This window comes from Vicugna pacos, unplaced genomic scaffold (genome assembly GCF_048564905.1).
Source record: "Vicugna pacos unplaced genomic scaffold, VicPac4 scaffold_19, whole genome shotgun sequence".
NCBI classification, from domain to species: Eukaryota; Metazoa; Chordata; class Mammalia; order Artiodactyla; family Camelidae; genus Vicugna; species Vicugna pacos.
Genome location: NW_027328740.1, coordinates 71,182,844 through 71,194,876, shown reverse-complemented (window position 1 = coordinate 71,194,876; position 12,033 = coordinate 71,182,844). Strand labels below are relative to the sequence as shown.

Sequence of the window (12,033 nt, the reverse complement as noted above, 5' to 3'; positions counted from 1 at the left end):
ATTTCTTGGCTATTCCTGACCATAAATTAACTTGTTATATTCCAAGAAAAATCTGGTAGGAATTCTAATCAGAATTGAAATGAATCTGTCTATCAAAACAGGAAGAATTTATAACTTTATGGCATAAACTTCTTCTACCCATGAATATATCTGGGACCCTATCTTTTCATCTGACCAGAGCCTGGCCCATGTGAAGTTCTCACTACTTTTTGGGCTTGTGAATGATGAGATTCTATACATCGTTAGTTGCAACTGTAGCCTTTCACAGAAGAGAAAAGTAACCTCAGTGAAGCAAGTGACTCTCTGATGGTCAGAAAGAGTGACAGCCAGTGCTGGAGTGATCCAGTGGACTTGGTGTTTGCAGCTAGATTTCTCGACCACCTACAGTTAAGGGGATTAGAGAGTTCTTTTATTTTTTCTTAATGGCGTTGCATTTATTTTTACTTATTTTTTAAAATTATTATTTTATAAGTGTAGTCAATTTACAATGTTATTTTCAAGTGTGCAGCAGAGATTCAGTTATAAACATATGCATATGTATATATATATGTTTTAGATTGTTTTTAGTATAAATCACTACAAGAAATTGAATATAGTTCCCTGTGTTATATAGCAGGTCCTTGTCATTTATTTTATATTTACTACTTTGTATCTGTTAATCCCCCCTTTCCTGCCTGCTAAACACAGTTTGCATTCTATGTCCATGTGTCCATTACTAGGAGCACCGTTTTTCCTAGTAATATATGCTCTTTTGCTGCTTTCAGTTTCAGTAATTCCATCTTATCTGTGGGCGCTTTTCTTCTGGTGGCCTTAATGTGGTTTGCACACGTGGTAATAGAGATCTGTATTTGGGAGAACCCCAGGCCTCGTGTAGTCCCTGGTACAGAGTGCCCACTGAATTGATGCTTGAACTGGGAAAAAAGCACAGTAAATGTTGGAATTTCCACTATGGTTGAGAATTCTATAACCTCTTTTGACAAACTTAATATTGGCTGCACCCATTCTGGGTAATTTGGTGGAAATTCATGTTATGGTGGTGAAGAGACGGGGCCTTGTATGCTTCTTCTCTTTCTGTTTTCTAACACTCATTCTCCTGGGCCTTCCAGATCCTCCCCTAGAAGTGCCAGGTCTGGCTTGGTGCTGTACTGAGGCAATATTTGTTAATAAGGCCCTTTCCTCATCTCTTCTGAGCCTCCGGTTTTTTCTCTGCACAATGAGGGCTTAGACTAGATAACTACTTTTCAGTTTCTTTTAAAGCCATGTTTCCTTTGAGAAACAGAAAATGCAAATCTCTCCTCTCAAACCAACCCTTTAGATTTTGAAAAGTCCTCCAAGGAGTGACATAGCTCTTTGTGGAAAATGAATGTGATTGTGATTCCAGGTGACACAGAAAAGACTCTTCAGAGATTGATTGCAGGGAGAGGGCAGGAAAGGGGCAGTATGTCACACTTTCTAGTGTGAGCACTGGAGCAGGGGCTTGGATTTAAATACGGTGTCTGACGTGGCCTCTCTCTAATCTTGTAGAATGTGATAAACTTCTCTACCTCAGTTTCTTGATGTGTCAAGTTGGGGTGATAATATTTTAAGGCTTTTGTGAAACATTATGCACATAAGCCATTTGTGTATGGGTAGAAACAAGACCTGCTAGGGATTCAGGGATTTGTTTAAAAAAAAAAATCTTGTCCATAGCACTCTGTCTGTGTGTATTTAGTAGTTCCTGAAGGGTGAGGGTGAGTCTAAAGTCCATCGTGGGACAGGTGGCCCATGGTTCTCTGTGCCCCTGAATGCCCCCTCCTCCCCAGTCCTCTTCCTCAGTCCAGGATGAAGTTCCCTAGTAGATTTACTCAGAGGTCTTGTGAAAATGGCTATTCATTTTATTGTTTCACCAAGAAGGGCTGCCATCATGACCTCAGCCCTCCCCGGCCGCCACACCAACCCGGATCCCACCCCGGTCCATGTCCACTGGCCCCGCCAACGGCGCTGCCGTACGTTTACCGTCTGTGAGACGCCGCCCCAGAAAGGATGTCGGCCGCCGACTGACGCGGCCAGAACTAGTGGCCCGGCCAAGCAAGCCGCCATCCCCAGCAGCAAACACCGCCATGGCCCCGGGCAGCTGCACACTTCCGGAGCCCGCTGCCTGCCCCAGAAGCGCACGCCAGCCCGCGAGGAGCGCGGCGTCTTTATCCATGGCAACGCCGCGGGGCCCTCCCCTAGCGCTTGCGTCTGCGTCCTCCCGAGGCTAGACGTGCAAGGGCAGAACTTTCGGAGCCAATGGGAGCAAGGGCGCGGCCAGGACGGGGGTGGGGGGAGGCTTATGGGGCAGCTGGGCGGGGCCGGGGCGGGCGGGGCTGCGCGGAGGTCCTCAGCTGCAGGTGGCACCGGCCGGAGGCTGGGGCAATGCTGCCAACAGTGGGCGCGGCGGCGGGGCAGCGGGGCGGGGGCACCCTCACCTGTCTGTGTGCGGGGCTCAGCCTGGGCTCCGCGGCCTCCGCTTGCACCGGAAGTGGACCCAGGCTACCTGTGGGCAAGATAGAGGACTGAGCCCAGGCAGGCACGGCTGGCCAGGTAGGGCACCTGAAGTGCAGATCCGCCAGGCCGGCTGCCGGCCTTGAATACGCGCTGCTAGGCAGTTTCCAAGAAGACGGGATCTGTCCCAAGAGGGGAGGTAGGGCAGGGTGCCAGATGCCTGGTTGGGTGCGGTCTTACAGGAGAGCCACGTTGAGAGGGTGCAGAGCAGCCCCTGTGTTGGCGGGGCTAGGAATTTGGGGTATAGGGTGGGGATGATGTGTGCCATTCCCTGTGGTCTCCCAAAGAACTCGCACCCCCAAGCAAAGGACCCTGCTCCCTCCACCCTTCACTGCATCCCCTGCCTTCCCCATCACCACCGCCCCTGCCCCCGGAGTGTCCCATGACCTCTCCCCACACCAGGCACCGTCCCTGTTACAGGTACTTATCTCCTGGTGGTTCCAGCCCAAGGGTGGGGGCTGTATCTGACCAGTTAGGATGCCTGGAGCCTTTGTATGAAGCCTCAGACTATAATGCAGGCGTGCACAGAGGCCCCTCAAACAGGATTCCCTGCATTCCCTCCCCACCACGCACCCACAGCGCAGCTGCCACACCAGGCCAAGCCTGCAGGAGGACCGCTGTTCCCTCTCCTCCTGTCCCTGATCAAGAGTGCACCGCCCACACTGCTGGGTATTTAGTGGGCCTTAGAAGAGCAGCTGGTATTTTCATGGACAAATATTTGCTCTTTTGGGAAGAGTTGAGTGCAAAGGGATGTAGGGTATGCCTTTTCTGTTGTCCTGGAACTGGTGACTAGGATGCAAACTTAAGTCAAAGCAGTTTTTAGAGAGAGCCGCAATATATCTTACCCAAAGATCACTGTTCCCCTACAAAGGCAACACCACCTGGCGGGTGGGGTCCTGGTCCCTCTTTCTGGAGGTTGGGCTTTGCACCCTCCAGCTGGGACAGAGCCCGAAACAGCTCTGAACACGCTCCAACAGGCTTTCCCAGCACAAACTGCCTTTATTTTGAATCTGGCTGAAGGAAGCAGCTGAGAAATCTGGGTAAATCTTCCTGGGTGTAACCATGCCTTTTGTGCTGAATGAAAGAGCGGCTCTCCACATGCTAACAGCTTAGAACTGAATGTGTGTCGAAGCCTTCATGCATGTAGCATGTTGGGAACAGCGTTTCATGGTGAGGGGAACTCTATAACTTACATGTGTATGGGGAAGCCCTCACTCCAACAGGGTTTTCCTGCACAAACTGCCTTTATTTCGAAATTGGCTCTTGCTGAGAAATCTTGGTAAGTGTTCTTAAGTGTAGCCATGCCCATTATGCAGGATGAAAGAGCGGCTCTACACTTTTTCACATCTCAGAAATGAATGTGTGTTGAAGCCGTCATTCATGTAGCGTGTTGGGAACACAGAATTTAGTGGTGAGAACTATGTAAATTACATGTCTATGATGAAGCACTCTCTCGAGCCGGGTATTCCAGTGCATACTGCCTTTATTTCGAAACTGGCTTCTCAGAAGCCTGTGGTCTCCACTGCAGGTCTGTCTCCAAACCCAGGGCCAGCATGGTAACTCTGCTCCCCCTGTCTATTCTGGAAGTTCTAGGTGTCCTCCATGGCCCTTCCACCATTATGTTTTTGGAAAACCCCGCAGATGGAATGGGCCTGAGAACAGGAGAGCTGGATGCCAGAAGCCACTGCCCAGTGTGAGGCTCCTGGGAGGGGCATCTCCTCTCCGTGGGCTCTGATCTAACCTCCCCTCTCCCCCACCCCCACCCCTCTCCTCCTGCATTTCCTGATTGATCCCTGGATAATGGTCCATACCAGGAATGACCTGGGAGAGGTTTTATGAGTCTTTAAGTGGAAAAAAAAAAGAAATCTTTAGACAAGTTACTGAAAGTAACTTCCAGCTTTACCGGGAAAGACCTCATTCCAATGTTTAAGGCTAGTTGACAGGGTGTCAAATTGCTTAACCACTCACATCTGAGCAAGTGCTACCTCTCTCTCCAGCTCCCCGCAGCATCCACCTGTGGCAACTTGGCCAAAAGAAGGCAAGAAAGCTCTTTCCCCTCGCCAGCACCAGCGTGGCTTTGGAGTCAGTGGAGGCTGAGAGAAAGAGCCCCGCCCTGAGGTTTGAGGGGCCTCCAGCCACAGCCAGAGGAGCGGGGGTTTTCAGAGTGGCCCAGCAGGGAAACCAGGCAAGGCCACCTGGCCCAAGTCTTCCCTGCCCAGAGAGCCCCATGAACTGCTTTGGGCCACACTCCCCGTTTGGGCCCCCTGCAAAAAGATACCACGGGAGCCACACCTGAGAAGGCAGAAGGACAGCCCTTTAGCCTGGGGTCCCAGCAGGTGTGTCCTGTGAGACCTGTGGCCACATAAGTTCCTTGTCTCTCCAGGTCACTGAAGGGACTGTGCTGGGCATCTTGGTGGTCAGGGACATGGGAACACCTCTAAACTCTGAAGAAGGACAGAGAGACTCTTCCTGGAAGCAAGGATTCCAGGGAGACACCTTGCCCAGAACTGGGGGACTGTGTCCTGAGCAGACCCCTGGGAGGCAATGTGGGGCTGTGGGGTCCTCTTCTGAGAAGGGAGCAGGTGAGTTTTCCGGGGGTGGGGTCCTGCTTTGTCCAGATATGTCCTTGTGTAAGACTCATTTACAAACACCTCCAAGTCCACCTAGGGGTGGCCCCAGAGGTGGGGGTAGAGGAGGAGAGTGAAGGGTGCAGACTTAGGGCCCCCTGAGCCACCCAGGGAGCCAAGGGTCAGTGGGAACATCTTGGGAGTCTAGTGCAGGGGTGGAGGACGAGCACTAAGAACATGCCAAGTCATGCAATAAAGTGACCCGTGACCACGAGACACAGGTGGCCGTACACCAAAAGAGGCAGATAGAAATTTAGACCCAGGATCTGAGAACCTTGAGAGGGGCTGGAGGGTCCCAGGAACCCTCAGGAACAGCTCTTCTAGGGGCACAGACATCCCAATACACACATTTCTCATGGAAGCTTTTTGGGGTGCAGAGTGAGTTACCAGGATCCTGAACTTAGTATGGAATCACGGTTCCTGGCAATAAATTGCTGTCATTTGTCCCTGGACATGCACAGGGGAGCTGACTGCTGTGGGGGTCACTGCAGGACTAGAATCTTCTGGTGTCTGCTCTGTGACCACAGAAACCCAGGGGGATTTCTCAACGGGAGAACCTGGAGACCATGCCTGCAAGGACCACCCTCATGGGATGGCCAAGGAGCTCGTGGTACCCAGGTCACCAAGTGACGAAGTTGTGAGGTTGCCTGGGGAATCGTGGGGGCATGTAGATTTCTGAGGTCAGCACGTGGGCCCAGCACTGCTGGATGGTCTGCACAAAGAGGGGCCTGCCCTCCTGATGATGGCTCTTAACACCTGCAGGGAAACTGCTCCCAGGGCTCCTGGAGGTCCATATTGAGAGTGTCCTGCCAGCCTTGTGGGGTCACCTTCCCCTGATGCAGAAGCAGACCTCTCTCCCTTGAGGCCCAGGGGACACCTGGCTCAGGTGCCACCTGTGTGCCCTGGACACGCAGAGCCCCAGAGCTCTGGCACAGCCTGGGGTGTGGTGGTGTCCGGGCAAGAAAGGCCCTGGGAAGGGGGTCATTCAAGGGCAGAGGCCACTCTGCAGGGATGCTGGACCTGGCAGCAATGCACTGCTTCAGTACTCCCTTGGGTTGGGTCTCCAACCTGTGGGATGGAAGGGCCACTCCTTCCTGTGTTGCAGTCGGGGGAACTAGATCCATCGTCAAGGTCAGCCCTGAAAATGGAGGCTGCGCTACCTCCATTCCTGGAAAGAAAATCAGTCCCCTCCAGTCCAGGTGATTCAGAAAGTCATTCAGCAATGTTCGGGGCCCCCACTTTAGGCTTTGAATTAGAGCTGAGCGGCTTAGGAGGCCAGATCCCTGACCGTGGCTCCAGGAGCAGGTTTTCTGCTGGGGGACAGGATCCTCACAAACACCTGTGTCTTTGTGGGACACTCCCCTCTGACAAGCTGGGAGGCAGGGTGCAGTTGTGGGAAATCGTGTTTACATGAGCAGAGGGCCACCATGTGGTGGGGGCACAGGAGACTGTGAGAATGAGTCCCACAGCCTTTCTGGAATCAAAAAACTGGCAAATGTGAAAAAGTGCATAATTTGTTTTATTGAACAGGCTGCTTATGTACGTTTGGAGGACCAGGTTCAATGACTCAGCATCCCTCCAGGACAATAGCCTCAAGAGAAGAACAGACAGAGCAGGAGGAGATCTGGGGTTTCTCCCAGGAATGAGGTGGAACAGGGATTTCTGCAGATTTGCAAGGAGTCCCCGACCACTGAGCATGGGGTTACAGCCCCACGAGACCCCTGTCATGTTTGGCTTGGGCTCTGGTTCTGGCCTGCTCATGTATTCTTCCAGCAGAGTTCCAGAAACTCAGAGGGTGGACTTAGAGGGGCTGCGTTTGGAACCTAGTGAGGAGTTGGAGGGTCCTTTATATTGAGTCCCTTCATCCTAATCACCGTAGCTGAAGCCCAACACCCCCCAGGCCCCCATGGTTGCCGTGGAGGGAGAACAAGCCTGGCAGGCGACCTAGGGGTCCCACTACTGTGTCCTTCCCTTGTCTTCGTTCCCTTTCACCCCGGAAGGTGTGATTGTCTCGTGTCATGGTGGCCTCCACAATGTCCCTCCCAGTAATCTCTCTTCTCCATCAGGTGGGGTTCCCAACCCCGCTCAGCCTTCTCTGCATGGATGCTGAAGGACCAGGCCCACCTGAGGTTCTGAGCTCGAGCAGTAAGGTGGAAACAAAGAAACCAATGGAAAAAAGAAGCAAGTGATTGTGGCAAAGCTCCCCACCACAGAGCAGCTGCCCTGAGTGGAAGGGAGAGTGTGGGCATGCCCGTTTGTTTCCTATCTCCCAGTGCTCTTAGCTTTCTTATTGCCTACCTGCATGGTTACAACAAAATGATCTGCAAAACTGAAAATATTTACTCTCTTGCTTTTACAGAAAAGGCTGGCCAGCCTCTGGTCCGGTACCAGGCAAGAGATTGGAGTTCCTTTCCAGTTTGGAAACATCTTGGCAGGCCCAGGTTTGCAAAGGTCTTTAAGAGTAGTTACGGAGTTTTGCTTTTAAACTTTTTTACGGCTGTATATACTTGTGAGATGTGGTTGTGATGTATAATTCTGAGCCGGGATTTTCTCAAACTGTTTCTCACTTCTTATACCAGACATTCCTAAATTCCAAGTGGAACTGCATATTAAGGAAGCCATGGAATTTAGCAAAAGGATACAGATCTCATTTCCTTTTAAGCATCGGTGTACCTCCATCATGGCAGTATTTGTTATGTGTTATTGATAGGGGAACTAAGTAGTAAACAGATTAATAGAAAATAGGGGATTTTAGGTACACAGGTTCATCTTTTCAACATTGTTTGTAATATTTGCAGTTTAAGATGACCATTCCTGAGAAACAGGCAGCCTCTTAGAATGAAATAGCATTTCCTCTGAACCATAATTAATTTTTATTTTGTAGACAGCAGGAAGGGTAATAACACGTCACACATTTGGGGACGTCAAAGAGAAAATGTAACTTTCTGGGAGCGCACTCCCCCGCCTCCCCCTGCCCTTTTTACTGTCCCATTCTCCCTGGAAGGCTCTTTCTTATCTTCTGCTCATGGCTCCAGTAACTCTTTCTTCCTCCTTGTTCCTCAGCTGGTAAGGTTAGTTTTCTACTTTGAACAAGCAAACAAGCCAACAGAAGAGAAATTTCACAAGCAACTCCCAGCACATCCGCTCGCCTTCTGATGTCTGTGACCTCACTCTCGGTGCCCCACCGCTTATTAAAAGTGGCATCGAAAGCCAGTTCCTCCAAAAGTCCCCGAGGCCCCATCCCTCCCATCTTCTCTGGGTTGTCACTCCCAAAACCATCCTCTCTTTCACTGCCTCATCTATTTTGTTCTCCTGCTAGTTGGCACCATCAGTATATAAACGTCCATCCTCTTAAACCAACAGCACTCCTTGACCCTAATTCACCCCCACCAATTGCCACCCTGTGTCTTTGCAGCAAATCTTTAAGGAGTTGTTTAAACTCACTGTCTGCATCTTCTCTTGAGCCATCCCCTTTTACACCCATTCTGGCTTTTCGCCTGATCCCTCGCTCTATGGAAACTGCCCTGTCAAGGCCATCAGTGACCCCATGTTGCTAAATATAGTGGTCAATTTTGACTCCTCATCATGCTTGGCCCCTCGGCAGCATTTGACCCAGCTCTTCCATCCCTCCTACCCCGTGTTCCTGCTTCACTCAACCCCCAGCCCATCTCTCTGTCTGTTTCTGCTTTTGGCCTGCTGGCTGGTCCTTTGCCAATGTCTCCTGTTTTTTCCAAACATATACTGTGGGTGTTCCCCAGGGTGGGTTCCTGGGCCTCTCCTCTCTCTCTCTGCTATTCCTTTGGTGGAAGCAACCCAGCCTTGGAAATTGGCATGCCATCAATTTCTCGATTTCTCCAAAATTCCCTGATTTCCCCTTTCCATCTGAGCCTTTATCCCTGAGACTCACATCACATTCTTTTCCTTTCATTCATCTTGCTTTCACATTCATACATATGTTCTACTATGAAATTACTTTTCCAAATTTTGAATCAGTACATATATATCATGTAAAATGCTCAAATATGTATTATTTCCACTAAGATGCTAATTCTACCTTAGAACATTTCTGCACTTCTGTATTTATGTGAATAAAGCGAATAGTATTTCTACAAGCCTCATAGTTAAACACTGTTAGTTTGGGGCTATTATGTAACATGAAATAATGGTACATCAACATAGTCGTTTTTCATTTATTTTTATGTAACACCGAGATGAGGTTTTTGCCCTGAAGACTGGTTTTATTGAAATTTTACCTACGTTACGGACAGTCAGTTTATGTGAAAGCCCTCATTTCTCCCCTTTTTGATATATGCTCCATTTGGCTATATATAACATATAACTTGGCATGAAACAAAATTCCCAAATCATTCACATAATACAATTAATATGTTTAATTATATTTTTTAAATGTTAAAAAGAAAAAGAAAACAGATTCCTCTACCTATTAGGCACTTCTGTGGCAATATGTAACACACCCCTTAACCATGACATTGAAGAACTGAGCTGATACCAGCCCCTTTCCACCTGCTCAGCCCCACCTTTTCCCATCCCCTTTCCCATCCGGAGAGGACATCCCTCCCATTGTCCAGGCCCAGATGTTGGAACCATGTCCTTTCTCTCTCTTTCTTTTACACTCACAGACAGCAAATCCAGCTTGTTAGAAAATTCTGGATATTCTGTCTTAATTAAATACCTGCTCTCTGCTCCCCGCCCTCCTAAGAGCCACCTTCAGCCTTTCCTGGATACCAATAGCCTTCTGTTTCCATCTTTGCTTTCCTACAATCTCTCATCCACACAGAGTCAGAGGGAGCCTGTAAAAACATACATTGGGGGTGGTGGGTGTTGCTCAGTGGTAGGGCGCATGCTTAGCATGCTTGAGATCCTGGGTTCAATCACCAGCACATTTCATTAAAATAAATAAATTACTTCCCCCCAAAAAACACAAACACAAAATCATAAGTTGGACTACATCACCCCTCCCCTCAAAACTCACTAAACGGGTCACCATGTCATTAGGAGCCAAAGTTGTCACAAAGGCCTCAGGACCCGGCGTGCTCTGCCTCTCTGCCCACACTCTCCCCCTCACTCTGGGGGCCTCTGGCTCCGGCTCTTCCTTCTTCCTCCGGATCTATTCTGCTTCAAGTTCATTACTCCGTGAGATCTGCCAGGATTGCCTTATTCTCTCCTGCCTGCCTCCCACCCCACCGCCATCACCCGAGTTTGCTCATATCACACTTTTTTAAAAATTTTTCCAAACTCTTGCTACCCCAACATGCTGCCTGTTTCCTCTGCTAAAATTCTGAGCCCCCAGTGATGGGGAGTCATGTCTATTTTGTTGACTGATAAAGCCCGAGAGCCTTGGGAACGGTCTAGTTAGGAGATTCCCGTATGTAGTAGGAGCTTATAAACATTTGCTGAATGAATGTAGATGCCCTGGTCCAATCCGATGGAGCACTTCTGTGACGTGCTCAAAGAATAACTCTCCTTTCCACCTGAGAGGGGGTGACAACTTCCCTGGTGATTAAAGGCAAGAATTTTTTGCTTTATGCTGTTAACCTTAGGCGGGGAGACTGGGGGATCTTCATATATATTTTTAAATTTGGTTCACTCTGCAGTTGGTCTTTGGTCTCTGTATAATTTTGAGAAACTCTTTATGAGTGATCATTCTTTGATCAGATTGAACAGGTTCCAGGGGGAAGGACCAAGCCTGTCCCATCAGCCATTCTATGTGTCTTGTCCTGGGACCCAGTGGATGCTCAGCATGTAAGTGAACCGACAGGAGTGAGTGAAGAGATGGGAGCATCTCATTATTGTGGCGGATCTCTGTCCAATGCCTTGAGATTTGGGGAAGGGTTTACGAGTGCAGAAGGGAGAGGTCAGGTCCTCTGTGCTTTTCCTGAGTGCCCTGGCCTTACCCATTCCCCCAGCCCCCTCTGGGCAGCCAAGCCAAGGAGCTGGGCCACCAGGGGTTGTGCTGATCAATAATCCACCTTCACCCCAATTCCGGGGGTAGGTACACATGGTTGTAGACACTGGAGTCAGGTCCTTGGAGGAATTCCTCACCGAACTATGTTTTGGACCTTTTATTTTTCTCTAGAACCTCCAGCTGAAGAAGATTGTTTTAGACACATGAAAGTTGAGGACACCTTCTGTCCCCTCACAACCCAGGTGGGGCTGGGAGTCTGCTGTTTCTATAGCCGGTGGGCTCGTGTTGATTTGGACATCCCTGTGCCTGAATTCCTGCAGTACACTCGGTGGTAAGGTTGGGGGTGCCTGGCAGGGAGGGAAGCGGGTTGGGAGACTGTACAGCTGGGCTGATGTTAACCTGGGGTGAGCGGGAGCTTGCTGATGCATGGCATCTCGGGGCAGGGAACTCTCCACACTCAAGAGGGGTTCCCACTCCCGCAGGGTCCCTTTGATCAGGGTGCTGGGCTGTCAGGGGACCACAGGGGTCCCAGTGAGGATTAGGGTGCCTTCAGGCAATGGGAAGTGTGGGGTCCAGTGGCAATTGAATTAACTGTGCACCCAAACCCAGCCCCCACCTCTTTCAGCCTGTTTCCTAATCTGCAAAACTGGAATGTTATTAAACATCTCACGGGGTCATTGATGGGCTGGGACAGACTAGACAGTCAGGAGCTGGAATTCCTCTGTCCCCTGATTGTTTGCCTTCTTTCTGACTATTTGCTCTCACAAGCTCAGTCTCTCTGTCTCTCGCTCTTTCACTTCTAAGTGTCTCTCATGCTCTGGTTTCATTTGATTTCCAACCACCGCCCCTCCCCTCCGCCAAACTCCAGATGAGTGAACTTGATTTCTATGTGTCAGTTCCAAATTCCCAGGAAAGATGCTCTGTCACCTCTGGATCTGCTGTCCAACCCATGAG

At 49.9% G+C, this 12,033-nt stretch overlaps 1 protein-coding gene across 1 annotated transcript in view; it reads left to right on the top strand.

The window, feature by feature from the left end:
- Positions 1-11,359, top strand: part of LOC140693519 (trafficking protein particle complex subunit 9-like) — a 335,939-nt gene extending 324,580 nt beyond the window's left edge. The window contains exons 17-23 of the mRNA XM_072957339.1: positions 4,524-4,644; positions 4,910-5,108; positions 6,684-6,800; positions 7,220-7,394; positions 7,513-7,604; positions 10,830-10,916; positions 11,251-11,359. The gene's annotated coding sequence lies outside the window, so the exon portion shown is untranslated. The remainder of the gene's footprint in view (positions 1-4,523; positions 4,645-4,909; positions 5,109-6,683; positions 6,801-7,219; positions 7,395-7,512; positions 7,605-10,829; positions 10,917-11,250) is intronic.
- The last annotated feature ends 674 nt before the right edge of the window (positions 11,360-12,033 follow it).